The 26,241-nt window shown below is 35.5% G+C and overlaps 1 protein-coding gene across 1 annotated transcript in view; it reads left to right on the forward strand.

Moving 5' to 3' along the window:
- PRLR (prolactin receptor) overlaps positions 1-26,241 on the forward strand; it is a 187,872-nt gene that overhangs the window by 18,826 nt on the left and 142,805 nt on the right. Inside the window, exon 4 of the mRNA XM_075079162.1 lies at positions 4,724-4,812. The gene's annotated coding sequence lies outside the window, so the exon portion shown is untranslated. The remainder of the gene's footprint in view (positions 1-4,723; positions 4,813-26,241) is intronic.

Here is a 26,241-nt window from a genome sequence, read left to right on the forward strand (position 1 = left end):
TTATATTATGTAACAGTTTATTGAATATATCTATTTTATGTGTATATGTATATATGTGTATGTAAATATACATACCCAATGTAAATACATGTAAAGTATTAGCCCTTCTATATGAAGCTATCTCTTTATAAATCTGTATCCTAGACTTGTTAGAAATTATTCATCATCATCACTAGCTAACTTAATGGCTTTTGCTTATTGCATAAGAAAAACATACCTCAAGATACATTTAAAAAAATTAAAAAGGGAGTGACATGATGTAAATTGGAATTGCTTTTCTTGGCCCTAGAAGAAAATCCTTACTTTATCTTCACTTTAACAGTAGTCACTGTCAAAACAGGAAAAACCAATTATATTGGAGAGAGAAAACTAATTTTGAACTGGCAAAAAAGTGTGTGTATTTTCCAACTTTATTTTTTTTAATAATACTGTATTGATATTAGGAAAGAAATAATGTCCTCTACTGTCTTTGAAATATTTTAACTTAAGTTAGTAAGCTGGTGTGACAAATTACTTGATACTGTGTAATTTAACTGTGTATGAGGAACAGTAACCTGTAAACCTGTGAACAGTAACAGTGCACCTCGTAACGATGCTGTCTGCTGATTTGGGTTTTTTCTGAAGACAGGTACATGATTTTGAAATCAAGGGAAGTCTTGTTGCAGACACACCAATAAAAAATGAGCCTTTTCTAAATTCATAAAGAATAGTATACTTGTAAGACTATTGGGTTACCTTCTCATGAGCCTGAGGGGCAGAATTATTACTCCTTACACACTAACTATAGTGTATATTTTCTGCTATCCATGCCCACCCTCCCAGTCATTGCAAGGAATATTCCTGTTAGGCATACAAAGCCATGCAGTCCCAGAATGTAAAGATAAATAACTGGATACAGAAATACAAGTCAATACAAGGAATTTGTATTGGCTCTCCTCAGTCATACTTATCCACATGAACAAAGTAGATGGTGACGTTGATACTCTTTGTCAGGTCTAAATAGCTTTGAGTCAAGTTTTGTTTATAAAGCACTTGGTGGCCTATGATGTGAGTTGAAGTACAGATTCTGATCAGGATTAAGACTGGCTTTTCTATGACTAGTATATATAGAGAGCATCAATAGCCAGGTCTGAGTGTGTGAATAAAGTGCAGACCGGTAAGAGGAGTTTTGCTGCTGCCCTTCAAACTGTTCACTGTATGTGATGAGTCAGAATTTGTTCTCAGAATAGGCTGAGATTCAGTGCGCTGAAGAGTCATCTTTGCAATTGTGGAGTTAAAAACAAACTTGAAAATAGGAAAGCATCATGATGATGATCTCAATCCCTGAAGTATTTGATCTGGATCTTAAAAACCTGTCAAAATATGGGTACACTATGTCTTGAACAGCTGCCTCTGGAGTCTTACAAAACATGATGGAGTGTCATCTAGATGATGAACTGAATGTACCAAGAAAGAGTTGTTTTATAAACAATGAACGCCTGAAGAGATCTTTGTAAAACCAACAGTGATTTTGGTATATATGATGCACATTCTATGTAACACATACAGTTTATTTTGTGTAACCATAACTTTTTTCCTAAATTCAACTCCTTCCTTTTGCCCTCTGTAAGACACTTCTTGTTTGTCTTTTTTTTCAGTCTGCTTGGAGTAACAATAGAACCAAAAATGGAACATGGAGCAACTGTATTACTTAACTAATCCTCTCCAGCAATTTTAGTACAAATTATTTATATGCTAATCACATCAGTAGTGATCTTTAGATAATGCCAATTGCTCTTCAGATATTAATTGGGCTAAAACTTTGTAGCAGTTAGAATGGACTCATGTTAGTTTAAATCCTTAATTGCATTTAATTATAGATTTGCTTATGAAACAGCTGCACCTTTTCCGTCAGGTCTGTTAGTCTGCCATTTGAAAGGGTTAAGCTTCTCTGCATCTCTGCAAAGTATTTTTTAACTTAACTTGTCTTGGCTGTATTTTACATCTTACCTTCCAGCTGGCCTATTTTTTCCAGAGCTCTTTGTTCATCTAGTGCAGGATTTCATCTAACCTCATTAATGACATTACTCTTTTCATTACTTTTTGCAGTTACCCATTTGGCTTGCCTGTCTTGGCTCAAGATGGTGGAAATTAATTGTAACATCTCAAACAAGACAACACATAAATTTGCAAGCAGAATTCTTAAAAATGTTACAACAAATGAGTTAAATGAAGTTGAGTACAATTGAAACTTCTCTAACCAGTTGCTGATAAATACAATCTGGACAATATTTTGCAAGAATATTTATTGAGACTACTCAACATCAGCTTTTGAGAGCTTATGAAGTTGACTATAAGTACAGGCTAAGCATAGAGAGCTAAAAAGGAAACTTGAGTAAGAAAACAAGATTTTCATGGAAATTTACATTTACCTCCTCTTTTTTTTGTGGAGAAGTTACTGAGGGCCAAACTGCAAGGCAGCAGGATTGCTTAAGATTTTGTTGTTGTTTGGCCATGAATGCAGTTAAGTTGTTCACCTACCAAATTAGTGAATAGGATTGGTTGGAAGTCGATACCATAAATTGTGGAAAGCACAATTACTGTGAAGTATAGTTGAGTGGATATGCTTCAAATATCTGTATAATTTTTCCAGAGGACTGATGATACTGTTTTATGGTTCAAAGAAGAGAAACTACTTTAGCTGTGCCCGCAACTGAATATTGAGTTGCAGCAAAGGTTTTCTGCACCAGCCAGAGTAACCAAGTTTTGCACGTGTAACGATGAAATCTTTGGTTATTTGTTGTCCATTGAATTCTGCTTAAGCTTGTATTGTCTGAGACAGGAATGAGAAAAGCTGTGCATCTTTGTGTTTGCAGGCAGTATGATTTGCATTAATAATTACATCACAGATAAACCAAATAGTGCCAGTTTGTCCAGTGCCAGTGAATTACACAGCAGATAGGTCATCATTACACTTCCAAGTGTATAACTGGGATAGAAATTTGGGTGATAGCTGTCAGAATGACATGGCTTAACTGATGTGATCAATTCTGAAGCAGACTGAGTCAAAATTTTCTTTCACAGGGGAATAGAAGCCCCAAGATATGCTCTAGCCAGTTGAGAAAACAAATTATTAAAAACTTTTTGCAGCAGTCAGGAATGGCAAATACACTATTTTGTACCCTTCACAAAGAAGGGATCTGGGGAGCAGCTTGTTCCTTTCTTATTCTTTGGGTTTTTCAATTAATGTATCCTTTTTGTTAACACTTTTCATCCCTCCTCTGATATAGTCAGTGCTAATTCCAGCAAAATGATCCCCATGACAGGGATGCCACCTCTTTGCATACTTGTGGAAGTGCATTTTGGTTGACTTGGACATTGCTTCAAAATTTCGCAGTGCTGCAAAATTCAGGCGTGCTAAAAGCTTAACTTCTTCACTTCTTATATTAAATGAAGAAGAAAAAATATGAAAAGGACCTATACTGAAACTAGGTCGTACTAAAGTTAATGTACAAGGCAGGAGGTATCCTGCCACTTTATATTTAAAAAGTGAAAGTTAAGCCACTTTCCATTAGAAGCATAGCATTTCTGTCTTGCAGAAAAAGGTTCCATGCAACTGGGAAGATGATTTTATAGCCGAGAACAGAGGGAGTGAGGAGAGTACGATTGCATATGATGCTACATTCCTGGGCTTCCCAAACATTGGTACCACTTAACTAATAATCTCAAGATAACCTATTTCTATTTTAAGTTAACAGCACTGAAATTGCTATAAGGAATGGAATGGCATGGGATTTCTTTGTGGTTTAACTGCACCATTAATTCTGAGAAAGAAAAAGTGTACAAAATATTTAATACTGTTGAAACGTTCTCATTTCTTAATAAGAAATTGTAATAGATTTGCTGCATTGTGTTGAAATGTGTTTATTGTACAAAGAATATTTTGTTGTAAATTGGTTGAATTATTTTAAGTTAGTAATGTTTTCTAAAACAATTTGTTCCATCAAAACCAGAGATAATCACTAGTTCTGTAGCTCTTTATAGACTATATAAGTCTTTTTGTTATTTCTACACTTGCATCAAGAAGGATGCTGAAATTTACAATTTTTACATGAGTTATGCCATCACTGAAGAGTTTGAGATTCTGCTGGCGCTGTTTTTAGAAGACTTACTTTACTGGAAGATAAGGTGAGGTCAAAAGACTAGATGTCTGTGTCTCCTTGTATGATGTGCTGGCCACATCTTAAAACTTCATTCTTTTAATGAAAAGGGCAAATCATGCAGTGTCTTTATAACTATGCAATGCAAAAACTATTTTCATGTAGGAAAAGTATAAACAAGGAATATAGAGAGAAGCAGGTAGTTAAACATGAATTACTACTGTAAGACAATTAAGAATAGTGGAAATTAGTTTCATGTCTTAACACGTTGCTGTAATGAAAGCTAATTACAATACAGAAATTGAAATTGAAGCTGCAGTGATTAAAATCTTGTATGACAGATGCATGGAGATGCTGACAATTTGAGTTGTTTCATGTTGCTATTAGACTTCTGGTAATTACCTGAACACACTTCACAAGGCATCCTTAAGTATAAGAAAAAGAAAGATCTATCACCATCACATTAAAAAATACATTCTGTAATGCTGAAAGCTACATCAGTTTTCAGGAAATGGAATCTTCTGTCTGATTTTAGTACCTGTATTACTGCTCCTTTTTTAACCTGTGCTTATCTCTGCTTTCAGATACTGGAGGCTTGAAGAATCCACAGAGTTTTTGAAACCAGAAGTGTGAAGTCTTTCTCCTGTCCAAGCTGCTGACTGTGTGACATGATGTAAGTCATTTAACCATTTTATCTCTATTTTTTCCTTTGTAAATTATGAAAATTTACTATTTTCTGTATTTTTAGGAATGCTTTGTTTTGATTAAATACTCTACCCATCATGATGAAAATTTTAGTATTATTTAAAAATTGAAGTTAATTTAGTACAGAAAATTTGTTTTGAAAAAATTATAAAATGAAACCTTACTTCATTACTTTTCCAACTACAACTATTAATTCGATTTGTAACACTTTCACAAGTGATGTCAGCTGACCTAAGCCTGATGTATGTGAGACTGCTTATTGTTACTTTTTTCACACTATTACTTAATGGTTTCACAATGTTTTGAGCATTTAATAATATGCCTGTTTAACAAGTAAATGTTATTGGCTGCAGTTTTATAATCTTGTTATGTGCTTGATTGTGTTTTAAATCATTTAATTCTTTTGGAGCTGTTGAATTATGATTTCAGTGTTTAAGTCCTAATTATCTGGAAGGCTAGTGGGTCCAGCAAAAGGAGTCACCTAACAGAAAAGAAATCAACAGGTTCCGAGATACGAGACACAGGTAGTATAGGGAAATACCAACTAGAGAGTTCTTAGGAGAAAAGAAACATTTGATTCTCTGTGTGAATCAGAAAAGACTGTCAAGTTTCAGTTCAGTGTCCATGTTAACAGAGTATTAACAGATAAACTGCCTTTTGAGTAGAGTATTAGCATCTTTCAACTGATCTGTGTTATAATCCGATGAACACACATTCAGAATAAGTTAAGGAAATAGGTAATAGAATTTACTGAGGAATTTCTTGGTGAGATAGGATGGTAGAGCTCACTCTGCAGTAGAGAAGATGTAACTAAATTGTTTAAAGACAGTATGAGGGGAATGGATTGGAAATCCTGAATATCATATTTAAATCCAGGGAATTGTGTTTAAAAGTGGTGTTCACAGCTCAATGACTCCTTCAATTAGCTGACAAGATGTATATTACCACCATATGTGCTAAGAAGGCCATTCACTTAAGGTCCTGACTGTAATGATAGCAACTGTGATGAACATGATATTTTATTTGTAACTTGGTTTTTAGCATTGTTTTCCATACGTTAACATTAGTATAAATATATTTTAACAAAGCTTGTATCTTCATTCTTACATGACTATTATTGTAAGAACTTAGGGATTTGGGGTTCTTCTAGAGTGGGTGTAAACATGATCTACCATGTAAGAATCTTGTAGTTAAACATGAACTAACCCTGAGTATGCTTGTATTCTTTTCTGTAAATTGGTGTCTTTTCCTCTTTCTTATTCCTTCTTCTGTTGCAGAAAGCCTTATACCCATTTAACTTTGATTTTGCTTTTATTTTGACCGATGCGTGCTAGCCTCCAAAAGGATTGAACTTGAAATCTTTGTTGTTTGTTCACTAGTCATTCTTTTTAAAGAATTTTAAAAATCAGATTTCTTACATTGGTCATTATTATTTTTCAAGCATTTGTAGTTATTAATTTCTGTTTTCCAGCTGATGATTTTTAAGGTAGTTATGAAAATTTTGATCCTTTCCTAACTATAGATTTTTTTAATCTGATATGGATCTAATATATGTGATGCAAATATGACTGTGTTTTTAGTTATCTAAATTGTTGTTTCAGAATTTCTAGTAATTAACTCTGGGGCTTTCCTCTAGGCACATTTTTGTGTAATAAACATTAGCTGTCAGTCTAAATGTAGTTGTATTTCTTATAAAAGTCTCAATCCTAAATGGCACTTCTGCTTCTGCATCATTAAGGTTTGAGATGGCTAATTAATGGCTTGGTTGCGTATTAACATTTTTTTAAAATTTGTGAAATATTTTAAACAGTGATTTCACAGAGTATTGATAATGCAAGGTGCTCATAGTCTTTACAGACTGAACACTTTTTAGCAGTACTTTAAACAGCCTGTCACTTTCTAAAAGCCACTTAGTCTCTCTTCAATGTCTTACAACTGCAATATGCAAAGTTTGTGTGGTTCAATCACCTGTATCACCTGTGTAAATGCTTTCTCAGAATTGAAATGAGCAAATAATTAATTCTTACTAGTTTTGCATAGGCAATATTTTATTCAAAAATGTTTTCACAATTTTACATAAAATTTTGGTTTTTAGAATTTTTCTAGCTTATGAAACATGAGACTGAAGCACAAACAGTATTCACCAATGGCTCTTAGTCTGATTAACTGCGGTTATTTTCCTAGACCCACTATATCTTGCTTATCACTGTACTATCTTAACATCTTCAATAATCGGTATTGACTTTCTTACTGCATTCTTTCAAAGGGCCCAATTTTCATTATGAGGTATTTATTTATTATGTAGTCCGTAGGAAAATAAGTCAGATTATACATTTTACATTTTCTTCCTAAAACAATAGAATTCATAGTTTTTCTGGCTCCCAGAAATTGATAAATATGGGCAAGACAGATGGAGAATACTTTCTATTGTATGTTGGATATTTCAAAACAAAACAAAACGAAACAAAACAAAAGCCCCCACCCAAACCCTCAAACCCCACAATATTCTTTAAGCTTACAGCTCCACTGTTCCTGAAGGTGGAAAGTCATTGTCAAGGGAGCTTGTGTTCACAATTGTGCTAACCAGATCTTTTCTGTCACACTTGAGATATTTGAAAAGAAAAATGGAAAACTTAAATTTAACAGTATTCAATAGGAAAACAATTATATTAGTGGAGTGATGGATTCTGGGTGGCCTATGTTGCTAAGAAACAAACCCCTGCATTCTAAATTGATTAAATCCTTCTCTTCTAAGTGTTTTTTATGACGAGGTACATTGCAGTGCCTTATTCAGGCTTGGACATCTCAAATCCATTAACTATGAGGTCAAGTTATTATCTGCTTCTTCACTTACTTCAGTCTTGCTCCATCTGAACTAAAATCACTCAGACACCTCTCCATGAACATATCTTATAAAGTTCCAGTTCAACAGGGAACAAGAGAAAACTCTTTCTGTTTCTCCAGACTCACTCCTCCTATTCCTTGCCCTGATCCTCATAATCCATCTGTCATGTCGTACTGGAGCCCGGGTGCCATCTTCAGCTCATTCTTGTTCCACCAACATTAGTACTGAATTTGCCCAGTACAAGTTAGGTTAAAACATGTGGCACATAGTGCATTTCTGTTGAATTATCACACAAGAAAAGATTTTTAACAGCTTTTTGTTTTTATATTAAATGTGGGATGATAGTTGGTATGTTGTCAGATATAAAGTCTGCCAATACAAAGTTACTGTCAGCATTGTTTGAATAAATTTAAAACAATAAATTAATTTTGTCTGCCTAATGCATTGTAGTACTGCATAACTTTGATGTAGTGCAAGGAATTATCTGGCCTGGTATACTGTATAATTTTTTGCCTATACTTACTAAAGAGTGTTTCTAGAATAGCACCTTCCTTATTCAGCCACAGAACTGATATGTTTTATTCTTGCTTCACAGTTTATCTTAATTATTGTGAAATCCTTTTTCTGAAGTTTGAAAAACGTAGCCTTGTTCCATGTGTATTTATCTAAAATACTGCTTCAGTGTGTAGTTTGTCACCATCTAATTTCTATATCCACCTTTAAACCCGCTTCTAAACCTTTCACTTTGGACTTCCAATGCTCCCTCCCTCCCTGCCTCCCTCTCTCCATTTCTATGCCAGCTATTATCACCCACTTGTTAAATTTTCAAATGGTTTTTTTTTTGCTTTCTCTCATGTTATCTTTCCCACTTGATAGGAATTTGTGTAAGCATTCACTAATCCACTTATATCCCATTGCTTTTTATTATCACTTTTGCTGTGCTAGCTGCACAAAGTTCATAATGGTCAGATCATGGTTTTGCTGAAATTACAGCCTGTAATACTGATCACTGTATTCACTGCTTCCTTCTTCCTCACCTGTCTATTTCCACTTCTAGTCTTTCACTGTATTTTTGCTCTTGATTTATGTGAAACTGGAATTTTAATCCAAATATATAAATCTAACCATTCAGAATAAATCATGTAGCCAGAGAAGATCTGAAATTTATTAAGTCAATTGAAACTGGTAGAACATTAAAAACTACAGCCTGCAACATCTTGGGCTTATCAATTAGTGTTGTATGACGGTGCCTCGTCAGGCATGAACCATTATCTTTCTACCTTTCCATGTTTTTCTTAATATTTCATTTATTATTCCCAGTGTATATTTTCAGGTAACACAAATAACCTTATTGATAATTTGTCACACAGCCTCAGCTACTCTTTGCTGACCTTCACTTGATAGTCATTCTGAAATATTTTTAGGACAAATATCAGAGGCTCGGTAGCTCTACTGATTTACAGTAGCAATAATGCTCCTCCTCTGAAAAAAAAAAATATTCCTGTGAAATCTTTGTATTCCAGGCTAATTTGGAATTCTCAACTTGTTTTATTAGAGATGATTCAATCATGACTCAGAACACTAATTTGGACATATGGCTTATGAAAAATGGAGGATTTCTGGCTTCTGCTTGCACAAATCAAGCGTTTCTGGGTTTAAATTTTTATTTTGTTTCTCAATTTTAAATTTTATCAGACTCATTTTGTTCTGGGGTTACCAGATGGAACTAAACACCGTAGTCCACTATTATTGTTATTTCCAATGCTTGAAAGAGGCTAGATTTCATATTTGTTCTAAATTCAGTAGAATTTGGTTGGTCCTGCTGTTCACAATGATAAGATATTGTTCCATTGACAGTTAAAAGCAGGATCACGAGAACCTCACAAGCTCTGAGGTCAGAAGGTTTTTGCCACATTAGTTCTCATCTCCTTAGTTATGGAAAAGTTAGTAAGTTACACAGTGCTAGAGAATTTCCCCCCTTGCTGGAAGTCAGTTTTCAATACTTGGTTTTTATTTGCACAAGGGAGTAGAGTTTTGCCCAGGACATGGCTAAATATTTCCAAAGTTTGGGAGTTTGTACAGGCTGCAGGTCATTCGCCATTGGCAGTTTACTGGCAGACAACATGTTTTGGAAGATAATAGAGTTTAATAGCATTGACTGTTCCAGGGCAGTTAGTCTGAGTGCCGGAGAGTGGTGCTGGGCACAGTTATGAGTAGAGCTGTAACCTCTGAGTACCAAGTTTTATATCTTACTATGCTCAGACTCAGTGGAAGACAGATTTTTAGTGTTCTTGCATTTCACAGAGACAAAGTACATATATATTAGCTGATCACTGGAATCTTGTTCTTGGGGGATTCTGCTCTGTTTCTATGAAACTCAAGAATACATGCATCCTTAAAATTGCTAGTGTAATGGATTTGTGGAATTCATTAACCAAAACCACAAGTGAGGCAAGGTTACTGTGTTATGTAACTGATAAACACTGTAAGCATTTATAAATCAGATAACCTCTCTGAAACAGTTGAAAGGAACATCTCCGGATGACTTTTCCCAATGGTTTAGCCATTTCAGCAGAGAAAGCCCATAAGTGATTTTAATACCAAGTCATTATAGTGATACTGTTAGGTGACAAATCTTTTGTTAGCATGGACAGGATAAACAGTTGACTACCTTGGTTAAGATGTGAGGTGATGCTTAAAAAATAGGGTAAGCTTTGCATGGTCTTGCATGATTCTCAACTTCAAAACTAGTTCACTGGGTATAATGTATGCCAGTCACTGTTTGAAAAAAAAAAAAATCAAAAAGTAAAAAAAGGTAAATCATCTCCCTACTTCTGATGTCATTAGTCATATTTCCACTTTCCAGATTATTACTGTATTTTTAAATATATGTTTCCTAATTCTGCCTGCCGCCTTATAACACAAGCTGATGATTAATTCTTACTTGTGTATTGCATGCCAATGACATGCCTTAAATAAAGAATGCCCTTAGACTGTGTGCTCACCAAGAATTCTCATGGCTCCTGAGTTTCAGAAGTGTCCATCCCATAGAGGAAATGTTTTTGTAAGTAATAGCAAAGGGCTTAATATTAACAGAAGAAATAGAATGTAAGGAATATTTCACTGATTTTATTTTTAGTCTAAAATGACTTGTAGAAAATAGCATTGAATAATAGATTTTCAGCTGGGCCATACCCTAAACCTGGGCATCACATGTGGCTCTGGATGCTGTGGCAACTGCAGCTGTGTTGTCAAGGAAACAGCCTTGTGCTCAGTAGGCAAAACCAATGAGGATTAAGCAAGGCTATATTATAGCTAAGCCTCGGTGACCTTATCAGGGAGCAACAAGATCTGTCAGTTCTTCACTGTGCAGGTGTCCCTCAGGAGTGAGGGAGATATGCACAGGCAAAAACATATATGCAATATACCTGATTTAAATGTCAGACCTGGATTATTCAAACAAGTGAATGAATTTCCCAGTTAGATGGATTAAAAGACTCCATTTCTGTAAGTAAAACGTTTATATAAAATAAAATTAAATAATAGAGAAGAAAGTAATGTGATATGTTTTTCTTTAAGCTATGAAATGAAAAGATAACTGGAGTCTCATGAACTCTGGAAGTCTTTTGGATTTTTGTTGTAGCTTTATAATCAGGCTAAAATTCACACACAATTGTGCCACTATAAAAATGTGTTAATTTCCCAATGGTAAGAAACAAAGTTTATAGAAGACTGAAATGCAGAGCAGTTGTCAACAGTTTCAAGCACAGTGTTCTTTAGTAAAAATTAATGCATGTGTCACTGAAGTACACACGTTATTTCATCCCAGGTTTTATATCTAAAAGAATGAAAATCCAAATGCAACTGAAGTAAATAAGTGCAAGAAAAAATGCCTAATAGTTTTTTGCTGGGTGGGGAAGGAAGTTGAAAAAGTTTTGTAAATTGCTGTCCAAAGTTAATTGTTTTCTGCTTCCACTTTAAAATATTATTCCTTTTTATTTCTAAAGCAAAATAGAATGTTACACTTTAGTTGAAGCTTCATAATAAATGAGTGAACAAGCAACTATATTTTACTTTCTTTGAGAGAATCTCTGGAGTTTATTGTGCTTTTCTTTTTTACATTGTCACATAACATCAAAGGTGATTAAATGTCTTTCTTAATTAACCCTATGCTTTAATTGTTAATCTGGATTTATTTGTACTAACCGTTGTATTTTTTCTTATTTCAGTATCTCTTGTGGTATTACAGGTCCATTTAAATAAAAAAACCCCTGGGTTAGTTTATCTGCAGATAATGCCAGATGAACCTTTTTCAATAGTGAAACTGTCCAGTGTCTTGTACAGAGAAGGGAGCAACTGAAGCAAACTATGAAATGAGACACAGCTGATTATCATAGTGATTTTGCTTCCAACATTATCTTGTGATTTATTTTCTTTCTTAGCATTTATTTTTCCTACAGAGATTAATCTAAACTTGCCAAAGCCAATGGATTTTGTCAGATTTTGATTATTCTTTTCTTGCATCCCACTTCTGCATTTCTTTCTTTTTTGTATCTGATTATTTAAAATATCTGATTTTTTCCAGAGTTGCTGTTTTTACCATTTCAACTATGCTACAGAAAAATTCTGTGTATAAGATATTTCATATTAAAAAGAGAAATTCAGACATTTTGCAGCACACTTAAGGCCATTATAGAAAACCTGAAATAGACCTGATTTCATGGCTTCATTCCTGAGAGTCGCCACCCTCCTGATAAGATTTTTTATCAGAACATCAGAGGAAGAAATGAAACAAAGAGAACAGGGAAGACTTGGCCACTTCTGTGAGCTGAACATGATGTCAGTCTTCTTAACTACATAAAATGCATAGTAGAAAAGTTAGAGGTGAGAGCATCTTTAATGCTTAAATATTTAAGAGCATAACAACATTAAGGTTGTTAGAAATCATGCAGCAGTTATCTTAAAAAAACTGTGACTTAATTCCTTGGGGAAAAGTCCACTGCAATCCAAATATGCGCAGAGAGACAGAATATTAATATTCAAAATAAAAAGAATAGGAAATGTGTTGTGCTTCCCCAAAAGTTTCTCATTCCCATGCCTTCTTATTAATTTTTTACTTCCAATTTTCAAGTAGTTTTGTACTACTCTCATTTTTAGTCCCTTAGTATTACATGTGATTTAATCCTCTAGTCCTTCTGTTTATTCATTATGTGTCTAATAGTTATTTTGAAGGTCAGGTACAGAGCTGGATACTTTACCTAATTTGTTGTTGATGTCTTGACCTTTTCCCTTCCTTATATTTTTCGTAATTTCGTACAAATAAATCTGTCTTTATTTTCTCTGGGTCCATCTTCTATCTGTAGCTTTACGGTCATTTTTCTTTGCTCTTCAATCACTAAAATCTATGCTTTTGTTAAATAGTCTGGCTTCTATAAGGAGTTTAATGTGAATTAAATTTATTTTTTAATATAAAGCTCACTAATATGAATTAGCCTGACCAGTTATCACTAATTTAGGGAGCAAAAAGTAGAATACAACTTCTTTTTCTTTAAGCCAACTAACTGCTTTAACAGTGAGCCAGTAAATTGCTGCAAGTTTTCTACTACCCTGCAACTTTCTGGGATAATCTGCAATCCTGAAAAATAGGCAGAGCAGTAGCAGTCTCTCCAGTTAGGTTATTTGTGGACAAATAGGCAGATCAGCCTTTCCCTGCTTATGGAATGAGTTAGATGTATACAGGACATGTCACACCTCCTGTACATGTGCTGTGCATCTGATCTGTGTGTGCATAAGAAGTCTAAGATATTTCTAATGCTGTGGATTTAAAACAGGTCATCTGCGCATGTCCCAAAACCATGTGTCCAGTTGTTCCAACTTGTCTAGAGATATCTTTTCTTCCATGTGAAATGCTGGCAAATATAATTTTCTCATTCCATTTTAAATCATTGGCATAACTTTGGTCCATCCATTCTAAGTGCCTTGTACCAAGGAGATTTAACATATTTGATCAAATTCAGACAAGAATTCAGAAGCAGTCATTGGAAACATATTACTGTGAATTCAGATTAATTCTGTAATATCAGTATGGAGAAAATCATAACTAGACCTACAGTACTCATGTCTAATTCTTCTTCATCTTTCATCTTATTTAGCTATTTACAGTGCTGTAAAATGGAAGAACAGTTTTATCAACTCAAAGTACTCACATTTGGCATATATTTAACATTGCCATCAAAACCCCAGAAAAAAAGAGGCTGTGGAAGACCTCCAGTGTTTAGGCCACTATTGCCAAAGGGCTGAACAGAGAACTGTAGTTTTAGCAAAAATAAAGAGAAGTGTGCTATGTGTAAATCAAATTAATTTAGTCATATGTTCTTCTCAAATCTTTTACATGTACATTATATTCTCGTAGATTATGGCACATTAATTCCAGTGCTATTAAGAAATTATATATAGGAATAAACTGTGTTGTATTATTTTTGCACTGTATTGTAATATTTTGAATATTCTGATTTTGGTTCATAAAACATATACACAGATGTGTTCCTCAGATGCTTTATTTTTCTTAACTTACTTTTAGACTTCTGATCTTATTTACCAGAGTGGAGTAGAGGAGCAGAATCACCTCTCTTGACCTGCTGGCCATGCTCCTTTTGATGCAGACCAGGATACAGTTGGCTTTCTGGGCTGCAAGTGCACGTTGCCATCTCATGCCCAGCTTTTTGTCCACCAGTACCCCCAAGTCCTCCTCAGCAGGGCTGCTCCCAATCCTTTCATCCCCCAGACTGTATTGACACCAGAGGTTGCCCCAACCCGGGTGCAGGACCTTGCACTTTGCCCCGTTGAACCTCACAGGCTTCACATGTGCCCACTTCTCAAGCTTGTCCAGGTCCCTCTGGATGGCATTGCGTCCCTCAAGCGTGTCAATGGAACCGCTCCGTTTGTTGTTGTCTGCAAACTTGCTGAGGGTGGACTTGATCCCACTGTCTGTGTCACTGATGAAGATATGAACAGCACTGGCCCAATACGGACCCCTGAGGGACACCACTTGTCACTGGTCTCCATGTGAACAATGAGCCATTGACCGCTGCCCGCTGGACACAACCATCCAAATGAACAGTCCACCCATCAAATCCATATGTTCCAATTTAGAGAGAAGGATGTTGTGGGGGACTGTGTCAAAGGTATTACAGAAGTCCATATAGATGACATCTGTAGCTCTTCTCTTGTCCAGTGAGTACTCACTCCACCACAGAAGGCTGCTAGATTGGTAAGGCAGGACTTGCCCTTCGTGAAGCCATGCATAGCTTTTAGGAGGAGCTGTTCCATGATCTTCCCAGGCACAAAGGCATGGCTGACAGGTCAGTAGTTCCCAGGGTGATCCTTTCTACCCGTTTTAAATGTGGGTGCAATGTTTCCCTTTTTCCTGTCTCTGGAGACTTCACCTGACTGCCATGACTTTTCAAATATGGAGAGTGGCCTGGCAGCTACAGCAGCCAATTCCCTCAGGGTGCTGGGATGCGTCTCGGCAGGTTACATAGACTTGTGTGTGTTCGGGTTCCTCAGGTGGTCACGAACCTGACCTCTCGTACAATGGGACTTTGCTCCCCCAGCCCCTGCCTTGTGGTCCATCCACTCGAGAGGTGTGGGAAGAGAGGTTGCCAGTGAAGACTGAGGCAAAAAAGCTGTTGAGTACCTCTGCCTTCTCCTCGTCTCTTGTTAACAGTTTATGAGTTGTGTCATCAGGGGACTACAGTTTCTTTGACGTTCCTTTTCTGGCTGACATACCGTAGGAGCTCTTATTATCCTTTGTATCTCTTGTGAAGTTCAGCTCCAGCTGTGCCTTGGCCCTCCTGACCCCATCCCTACACAATAGGGCAGTGTCACTATACTCTTCCTAGGACACCTGTCCCTGCTTCCACTGCCTGTGCAGTCCCTTCTTGCCCTTTAGTTTGACCAGCAAACTAAACTCATCCATGCCAATCTCTTCCCTTCCTTGCCTGATTTCTTTCACCTGGGGGTCAAGAGCTCTTGCATTCCATGGAAAACACCCTTAAAGATCTGCCAGCTTTTTTCTGCTCCCTTTTCCCTGAGAGCAATTTCCCAGGGAGCCCTATTGACTAACTCATTGAACAGCTGGAATTTTGCTTTCTTAAAATTCAGGGTCCTGACTTTACTCTTCACCTGACCCATATCCCTCAGGCCTGCAAACTCCACCAGTGCATGATCACTGCATCCCACACTGTCTCCAATCTTGACATCACCGATTAGCTCACTTGAGTTGGTGACCAACAGGCCGAGTATCGCATCCCCTCAGGTAGGTCTGTCTATTACCTGGCATAAGAAATTATCCTCAATGCATTCCAGGAGTCTCCTGGATTGCCTACAGCTTGTCATGCTGCTTTTCCATCAGATATCGGGGTCCAGATGTCACAACACAAGCAATACTTACTTGCCTTACTTCTACAACTTAAACAAATGCTTTTCCTAAAACTCCTTTCAAATATCAGACTTCAGTTTTGGCTAAGACTTTCACTGGTTAGGACAGGTACTAGGTCTGCAGGAATGACAGCTATCAGATATGTAGTTCCTGGTTTGCTGACAATGTGAGCTTCACATAAATGTTTAATATAATTCGGCATATCTACATGACTCCGCTGCATAACACTTCTTAACAAGGTTCTGTTCAAATAGCCCTTCACCTCACTGGCATTTTGCAACTCCAGAAACAGGTATTGCAAGGTTTTTTAAAATAAATATTCTGTTATAATTTTTTTAATAATAGTTTTCAACTCTGCTTGCCCATGCAGGGGTTTGAATGTGTCTGATTATTTTATTCCAGCTAAAAATTCCCTTTCATTGATGTCTACATTTTCCTCTTATTGGCATGTCTGCAGTAAGCTTACCCTATGCAGTACCCTAATGAAGGGAATTGGGTAGGACATTAATCCCATGTTGGGCTGCAAATCTTTGTCAATACATGGGCAGAAATGTTAACAAGATTGGTTTTCAAGATCTGTAATTCTTTGGTAGCATAGAATAGAATAGTTCAGTCAGAAGGGACCTACAATGGTCATATAGTCCAACTTTTGATGGTACTTTAGAATGATTCCTGTTCTTATGACACTTCCACACCACCTATGTCACCAAGAAATCTCTTCATTGGGTTTTGGTGATTTTTTTCTTTAAGCATGAACCATTTACTGATCATACTGATTTGCTTACCCTTTATAATTGGATTCTTTAGTGATAATTTGCAGTTCTCATGCAGTCTAATAATATATAACCTATTTGTACTGAACATTATTTAAAATCAGAGCAAATTTTATTTTAACTGAAGAAATGAAATTAGAAAAACATCTGGTTTGTGGTCCTACTTTTAAATAACTCCATGGGTCTTGATTAAAACCTCTGCTATTAAGGGAAGAATGAGATACCAGGATCACTGAGTATAGAATTTGCAGTTGTGTTTAATTTTGGCCCTTCAGTGTATTGACTTTCACTGCTTTTTTCTAATGGAGAGTATTATTAGAAGATAGTTTAAATTTATTGGTCTGGACTGTTTTAACTGTTTTAAATTGGCATAAATCACTTTGAGTCAGTGCAACCAAACTGTTCTGTTGGGTTTAAAGAAAGAACTTAGGAAAAGCATGTCTATTTTGGGGAAATATTTAAATGGAAAATATTCTGCTTCCTCAGGTATGAAAAACAAATAAAATAACTTTTTGTTACAAATTTAGTATTTATTTTTGTGACTTCTTGTTAGCTTCTTCAAAGAATAATTCTGTATTCTTTGTCCAAGTATATTTATCATATTTTTCCCATTCTTTCACTTGATTAAAAATTGTATTTTGAACTTTTCAATTTTTGTGACCTAGAATACTGTCCATTACGCAGTTTTGAAGTTTAATTGACTAAAGATGGCACTTAATTTTTTTTTATCTTTTCTCAAGCATCCAGTAACAATACACAAGATCTTTGTGACAGTTCGTTTCCCGCCTGTATCTTATTTCTACTTTCTTTCATTCTTGTTTATCTTCCTAATCTCTCTTCACTTCCTTGTGTTCCTATGTTACTTGTGAAGCTGCCTAAGCTCCCTCTTTGAAATCTAGTGATGGGTGATATAATTAAAATCTTGGTATTAATGCAAAAAGGAAATACAATGCTATTAAACTGATTTTAATAGTTAAGTAAGATGCACAATATTAATTCAGTCTGAACCAAGAGGAAAAGCAATAGCTTTGAGAGAATGGATAAGTAAATCTCAGGATGCCATTGATTCTGTGTGTTTCTTTTCTTATATGATTTGTTATTTTTCTAAGATAACTGCAAGAATAATTATTTTAATAAAATTGTCTGTTTCGTTGGCATTTGTTGTTCACTTATTTTTTTGTTGCTGTGGCCATTCTATTCTGCAGCTTTTCCCACAGTGAACTGAATTCATTTGCAGTGTTGTCAGACTGCAAAGGCATGGGAAACAGAACTAGTACTTAGCTTACATTCAGGGCATAAGGAAGGGAACCTAGACATGTACACTAGCAACCTGCTTTGGAAAACACTGGAATCAAGACAGTTTACACATCTACAGTAATAATTTAGTTGCTTTGGTGGCTTCACAGCTAGTGAGCGTTTTTAATTTTATTTTGGCAATTTGTGACAGTTGATTTTGTTATTCTGTTCCAAATCTTCTACTGTACATATATTTGAAACAGATTTACCAGTATTTCCCCTGTAAGGAAAACTACTTCTATTTTTTTCTGAAACCCTCTCATGGTGCAACTGAAAAGCCTTCACGGCACTTCCAAGCAGATAAGATATAAAATTTCCTTTTTTTATTTCCTTTTGACAAGGCTACTCATTTAAAAATAATTTCCTTTTTTTGAAATTAAACAGTAACAGATTAGTGCCTTAATAATATCATTTTGTGTCATGTCCTGTACTTAATGGAGGACTAACTCAAGAGTTATTTCTCCTCTTGTAGATGTCCTGATGGGATTCACTGCAATAATCCATTACAGTATTATAAACTTTTCAATTAACAATGCAGCCCTGTGGCATTTACCTGTTTTGCCTTATTATTTGCTTATTGCTCTCAGGTTTCCTGGTTTCCCACATTATCTCACAGTCACTGTCATCATCCTAGCCCCACTGTTGTTATGATGGTTTTAAAAATCTGCTGCTTTCCTACTGAAGTGTGGAATCCCAATCCATACTGATCCTATTTTGCTTATCAATGCAATAAACTTGTTTATCAGATTTGATTCAGTTATTTTAGCGTTTTACACTACTCCTCTGTTGGATTGACAACAGTTTTTCCTATATTTTGTATACTGAACTACAGCATTCCACTTACTATTTTTCTTCCACCATGTTCTTATATGTGTACAATGTTATTAAACTGACTTAAAACCAGTTATTCTGTTTCCCCCATTTTACTTCTTAATTTTTTTTGTGCTTGTGTGTTTTCATATATTTGATAGCATTTTTTGAGTTACCATACCTTGAATAAATGGGACTTTATTTTTAATTAATCAATAAACTGTATTCTCTCATATCTACAAAACATACCAGGTAAATATTTTCTTTTACTCGTAACTTCTTTACTTGCCCTTGACATCCACCAGTATGATATAAACTATGATATTCCTTTCTTAAAATTGAGTATGTCTAAGACAAAATTAGCCCATATTTGTTTGCTGCAAGACTAAAAAGAAAAGCAAATGCAAAAATTGGAGGGAAACAATTAGATCAGAATTGTAAAGTTTGAGTGGAGAGCCAGATATGTATGAATATGAAATGTTTATGAATTGACGTATGTTTTATGGGAGGAGGCTGCAGTTCTCATCATGCATAGGGGGAACAAATTAATATTATTTTTGTAGGTCGACTAAGAAATTTAATTATGCAATAGATCATACATGTTTCTACATTTTTTTCCTGGTGTCTTGACACGTTCTACACTTTCACAAAACTGAGGAGTCTATGAAAGAATTGAATTTCCAATATTTAATAATAAAAGGTCTGCACAAAAAGTAGAGGGAAATGCAAGATTTTTTTGGTTAAATATTTATTAATTTCCTACTTTAATCCTCTGATTTTCTAGATATAGTAGCAGCCATTTCCTCTGAGAGTGGGAGACTATTTGAATTAAATGACACAGTGATTTTCATGCTCAGTATTATTTAGCATGCTTGGCAGTACTTTAGATCTGAAGTAATGATGAACCATGCAGCCACTATTTTGTTATTTAAAACTCAGACTGTCTGGGAAAGGCAACTTAGCTTTTAGGCTGGTGCTGGATGCATGAAACTCCCCTTTCCCATTGCATTAATGAAGAAAGTTTTGTTCTATGTAGCACTCTTTGGCATGATTACAGCCCTCTGGAAATTATTTTGCTTTGTTTTCTTTATTCAGTGGAAATGTAAGGGCATCAAGAGAAGGATTTTTGGTTGTGTTTGTTGGTCTGTTGCATAACAAAAGAAAACATAAATAAAGGCATCTTGGCAGATAGAAAAAATTAAATTACATGAATTTTCATTATAAATAGATACCCAATTACAATGCAATAGCCCTTGCTTGTGTCAAAACCAGAATTTACGTAGTTACACATATTCAAAAAATCTATATGTCATTACCATAATCAAAAAGCCGTCATTTCTGTTCTAAAGCACTTTAGGGAACAAAATTAAGAGAGCCTGCCAGCACATTCAATTCATCCATCTTTCACATAAAAGTGTACCCTATGTTTAGTAAGGAAATTGTGATTTTTTTAAGTGTCCACATCCAGATTTCATAATAGAAAGTGAAAATTAGTGTTCTTGTCTAAAGCAAAATAATTTTAAGAATTTCTCAAAAGCCAGAGCATTGTTCCAGCTACTCCTTAGAATTAAAACTGTAAACGTTTTCCCCCCCCACCTTGGGTCCCACATCTGTTTCTTTTCACAGGTCCATGTCCTTGGCCTCACTGACAAAGAAAGTTAAACTGCAAGCTTTTAGCATTTTCTTCCATGCATCAGTGAGATGATGTTAGGAATATTAAATGGATTAATATAGCTTAATTAGTATTTAATTTATAAAAGTTATCAGGTATGCCATTTTACAGTAAACAATTCAATAATATGAATTTTTTTTTCTGTTAGTAAAAATCTTAAATACTATGATTAGAGGAAAAAATATTTTAATTGTTTTTACAGAATACAAAAGGAAGTGTTGGTGCATTGTGTGCCTGCTGTTAGGATTTGTTTTATTTGGTTACAGTTAGTAAATAATAGTAAACATGAACTTTCAGACTGCTTCTGCCCTCCATGCTCACTGAGCTGCTCCTTCTAAACCCGATTTTTCTGTTTCATCTTTTCCCAGCCTCCAAATCATAAAGAACAGGCCTGCCATTTCACCCTCAGGTACATTCCACATACCAGGTTGTGAACTTGATTAGAGAAGCCAAATAGAACAGAATATGAAGGTTGCAAAAAATTATTAATAAAAATTGGCAGTAAAAATAAAATTGTTTTCAAATTGGTCATGTAGGGTAGGTGTTCTGTAGAGACACTCACAATATATTTCTCTTAGAGACTTTAATATTCATCCTAAGATCCCAGTGAGTATAATCAACAATCAAATGTGATGTAACAGGGAGAGAGAAGGATAAATAATTTATTTTATCAGGCAATATTGCCTAACAGTGATTTCTTTAATTTTCATTTGAACTTCCTTTTTATCTTCTGTGTTCTTTGAAGGCTCCCTACATAAGCCATAAAAAGTGTGTTGGCCTTACTACTTCTATTTATTTCCTACTGCAATTTATACTGTTTTCATCCATCCTCAATCTTTCATTACTGTTTTATTGAAAGAAAGTGTAACCCCATGTCTTAATCAGACTTTAGGTCTATGTTCTAAGTTCATCAAGATGAACAAGGTTCTCCCATTATTTTTATGCTAGTCCAGGGGAAGAGTGAAAAAAGGCTGGGTATTGTACTTGGACATGGGTGAAATCTTAAGTCTCCAAAGATGTGCCCCTAGAGGGTGTTTGCAGTTGTCTGTGATGAAGAGGCTTAGTTACTATCTCTCTATGGGTTTTTTTCTGATTTTTTGCTCTTTGTCTCTCAGCTCCATCCTACTTATTACAGTGATTGCAATTCTTCCGACTAAGTGCGGATACTTAAAACGGCCTGCGTAGACTCTTCGTTCATAGTCAGTGAAGAAATAGGCACTTCTCAGAGATATTTGTCTTATCCTTTATCTAAAACAGGTAAGATAAGGCACATTTTGTAGGAGCCTGTTTCTCTCTATTGACCATACAGGGACCCCTATATAGCTCAGCTACTAGGTCAGCTATAGGCATCTGGTTAGGAGAGATGGATCCTGATTTGTTGTTCTGAAAGTAGTATCTCTTAGGGAGCACACAATCTACTCAAAGGTCAGCTCAGCCAAACTCATTAAAGAGGGAGCATTACTTCTTTGTTCCAAGATGGGCAAGTTACAATAACCTTTTACTTGACATAGTTGACTGTGTTTAGCTGTCCTCTAGTTGCCTGTGGTACTTTCCGGATTGCTTCATCCAACTACAGATCTCTCTAAATCTTCAGATTCACCTTTTTTATGTTTATTAAGCAGAAAACCTTTTGCCTTCATTTCTCTTTCCCCACAGATACTAATAGATCCTGAAACTTTGATACAGGATACAGTGTATTTCCTCTTTAAAATATACTAGTAAAACATGGTTATGTGGAATAGATGTATCCACATTAACAACTTCCAGGGCAGGATGGGAAATCTCCATTTGCTTCTCTTTCCCCAGTTCTGGCCACAGATGTCTGTTGCTTACCTTGCATGTCAATAGATCCAGCTCACGAAAGTATCAGCTAACTAGCCTCGGAAAAGCAGAACCAGCTTAATTCATTAAATCTTTAATCTTGAGATCATATGGATAATGTATCCTGGACAGTGAGGCAGGGTGGGGAAACTGCATTACTGAGGATGGGATGAAAGGAACTGAATCAAAAGCAAAAGGAGCAGGGAAAAAGTGAGGAAGCGAGACCTCTTCCTTTCAGCACTAACAAACTAAACTGCTCATTTTTTCCACTCATAAAGTGAGCTGTCATCTCCAGCTTTAATACAGCTGCACTTCAATAAATAGAGTAACTGAAGTTCATTTTGCTGTAATTTACAGTTCCTTATTCTGCTGTCAGGTTGCATACCTGTGTGTTAGCTCACCTGGGTTCATACTTCAAGTTTGATTTTTGAGATTTGGTATTCATTCTAAAAGATTACATTACTATCCCCTGTTTTTAGGTAATTTAAATTAATTCTAAGTAGGTCTCAATATCAAAGGACACTGACAATATATCTGGAATAATAATATGGATATAAATATTGAGCTTTATCAATAGCGTGAACTTAATTCAGTAGTTTTCAGTTATGTCAATATAGTGAGAAATTAACTATAATTAAGAATTATCTCATACATTTGCTTTTATTCACCTCTTGGTAACTATTGCTGTAAACTAGCTAAAGAATCCTGTGAGAAATTAAAGAATAGATGTGGAAATATACACAAAACCTAACTATCCCTAGTAGGTTTAAATATATTTCAAGGAAAATACAAATTTTTCCTATTGAATAAAGCATAATATATGGTGATTTTATTCTACATATAGAATTTGTAGGTCTCAGGTAGAATCACTGTGCCTTAAGTTGCTGCAGTTACATGGACTTCTTAACCCCTGACCTATTTCTCAAAATTCTTGTTGAAATATTACAGATTTGCATAGATTAAGGAAACATGAGCTAACGATTTTTTATGCTTAGTATTCATCTAGATAGGCTTATAGTACTTTGTTGAGCACTTTGGTTTAATTTATTTTCAGGTATTTCTTCCAAATTATTTGGCCCTTCCAGAAAAAGCAAATGTAGAAAATCTTTCCTCAATGATGCCAGCTTTTTGTGTATTTTACAGATAAGTAGGAGATATCAGACTCCAAGCTGATGACTAAAACTACAAAAACTGTAAGAGATAACTAAAAATCAGTGGAAATACTTTTCCTGTGATTATAATGACTTATAATGCATTTTGTTTCTGAAGGGATATGACTGTAAAACTGTTTCCATTGCTTTTTGGAGGATTTTTATGTTTGTATATTAAACTCTGTAAACGTCAACAAATTAATAAGTATTTCTGGTCACAACCATGGTAAAATAAAAACTGTTCTTTCCCACACACTGGTCAGTTGACATGGAAAATTCCTTCCTCAATGGAATCCTTAAATGATAAGGTATTCTTTTATATACTAGTCCAGTTGTTTCTTCTTTGGCCTGACTTCAGTAGCTTAACAGTAATTCAGAAATGTTTGTTTCCAGTGCAAAGAAATGTGTTTTTTCTACATTTGGTGGAGATTACACAATTTGTATTCAGCTCTAGGTCTGTGCATAAGCTTTTGGTTGAGCAAGCTTTTTTAGTGCATCTGATTTGGTTAAAGTTGTACATTTGTAACTTCTGACTCCAGTTTCACTGCTGTGGTAGCAAAATAGGGAATACTATGAAGTTAGGTAGCAGTGACTACATGTAATAAAATATTTCTATACAATTACCTTCAGGTATCAAAGACAACATATGTCTTTTACTTCTGGTATTATCTCTGGGCCCTATTGAAGGTCATAGACATTGTGCAAATACAATGTGTTTTTTACAGTTACAAATTTTTAGACTAGCTGAGGCTTTGGTCTGAAAAAAAAAGAAAAAATAGTGTTCATTTTGCTATAGGCTTTTGTACTGTAATTTCTGGAATCAGTAGTGGTCTGGCTCTGAGGCTCAAACAGGGAATTCAACTGCAATGTTACTAGTGAGGTAGAGCTGGTTCCAGTTGACTCTACTTCTTATCTACCCAGAAACTGCATGCAAGTTACTTAATTCATGGAGAACATATGTATTATAGCTAGTTGCAAGAGAAACATGATGAGTCAGTTAACCAGAACCAAAAAAAATAGGGACGGTGGGGGACTGCAGCAGAGGAGGGGACAAAAGAGGATAGTCCTTTCCTAGGAGTGAAAAGAAACTCCAAGGTGTAAGAGTCAGGTCTTTCTGCTTCATGTAAACTCTTTTGATTGATTTTTATTTTCCTTTTTTTTCTGAAAAAAATTACACTTTGAGTTTGGAATTAAACAATACAAAGAAATGAATCTTTTAAAGATATATGTGGATACAGTGTCAATTTCTTTGCATAATCAGAAATACATACAACAGTATTAAAGAGGCGGTTGAGATATGCTGTGGCAGGATGTATTCCTGCTGAGAATCCTTTCTGCTCTCACATGTTTGTTGTGCAGAGACTGTAGTTATGAATGCAGAGAAGAGATTTTCCACTCTGTTTCTCTCATCATGGATTGCAGGGCTATTGTACATCCAACAGATAAAATGAGGATTTTAACATTACATCCTCCCAGTCTTTTCTGTCCCTGAGATTTTTCCTTGCAAGTCTTTCTTTTTTGCTCTTAGACCTTTCATCTATACCCATAGTTTTGATGGTCTCATACTTCCGGCTCAAGGTCTGACTGATTACTGGGAGACACTTTTATACTCCTATTAGCTGTACCAGCCGTTTGAGCCTGCCTGCTCAAAAGTTGAAAGGAACTCAATGAAAGTTCCTGTTTTGACAGAGGTTTTAGAAAACCTGGCCAAGCTGCACCTTCTCTGTCTTCATAGGAATGCTGAAACAGAAAAATATGACAAAACTTAAAATGAAATTGATATATAGTAGCCCAGGAGCCTCTCCACAAGCTTTTCCTTGCAGAAGCACATTCTCTGCAAAACAGGCTTTACAGAGAGCACTGACTTGTCTTCATCTTGTTTCTGGCATGACAGAAAAAAGAAAGTGCCAGAAAAGCTTGCCTGTTAGAGCGGCTGACTGTCTCTAATGCATAGCAGCTATGCTGGGTGGCAATTCCTGTAATTTGGACCCACTTACAGTGTTTGCAAGGAGTGAGATTGCCCAGTGGGCTCAAATAACAGAAGTTGTGAGGGGGGGTAAATAGCAGCAGGAGAGGAAAAGAAGCAAGCTTGAAAAGTCTTCAGTGTACAGTCTGGCACATAAAGGGTATACATATTCTTACAAGCAAAGTTGTGCTCAGAGAAGTAAGGTCATCGTATGGAAAGTTAAGTAGATAGGAAGGGACTCTAAGTTTAAGCTGAACACAAGGGTTCAACATTTCATTTTAATTAAATAATTTAATGATTGATTGGAATTAAAAACCAAGCTCCTGTGCATGTTGATGAGACCATGATTGCATGTATCATCGTGCTTTAGAGATATTATCAGTAACTGCTAATGGTTTACTAATGTCTGAGAAAGGCTGGATGATAGTAGCTGTCTTCTTTTTCTTTTATGGATCAGGAACGTAACTCGATTTCCTTTTTCAAAAAAGCATTTCATCTAATCAATTTTGAATGACAACCATTGTATACAGAAAGTTCTGAAGTCAGAATTCATGTAAATTGGTGTTTCTGCGTCATTTCTTCCTAAATGAAGCGAGTTATTTTTGAAAGACATAGCATATTAA

This window comes from Phalacrocorax aristotelis, chromosome Z (genome assembly GCF_949628215.1).
Source record: "Phalacrocorax aristotelis chromosome Z, bGulAri2.1, whole genome shotgun sequence".
Classification (NCBI taxonomy): domain Eukaryota; kingdom Metazoa; phylum Chordata; class Aves; order Suliformes; family Phalacrocoracidae; genus Phalacrocorax; species Phalacrocorax aristotelis.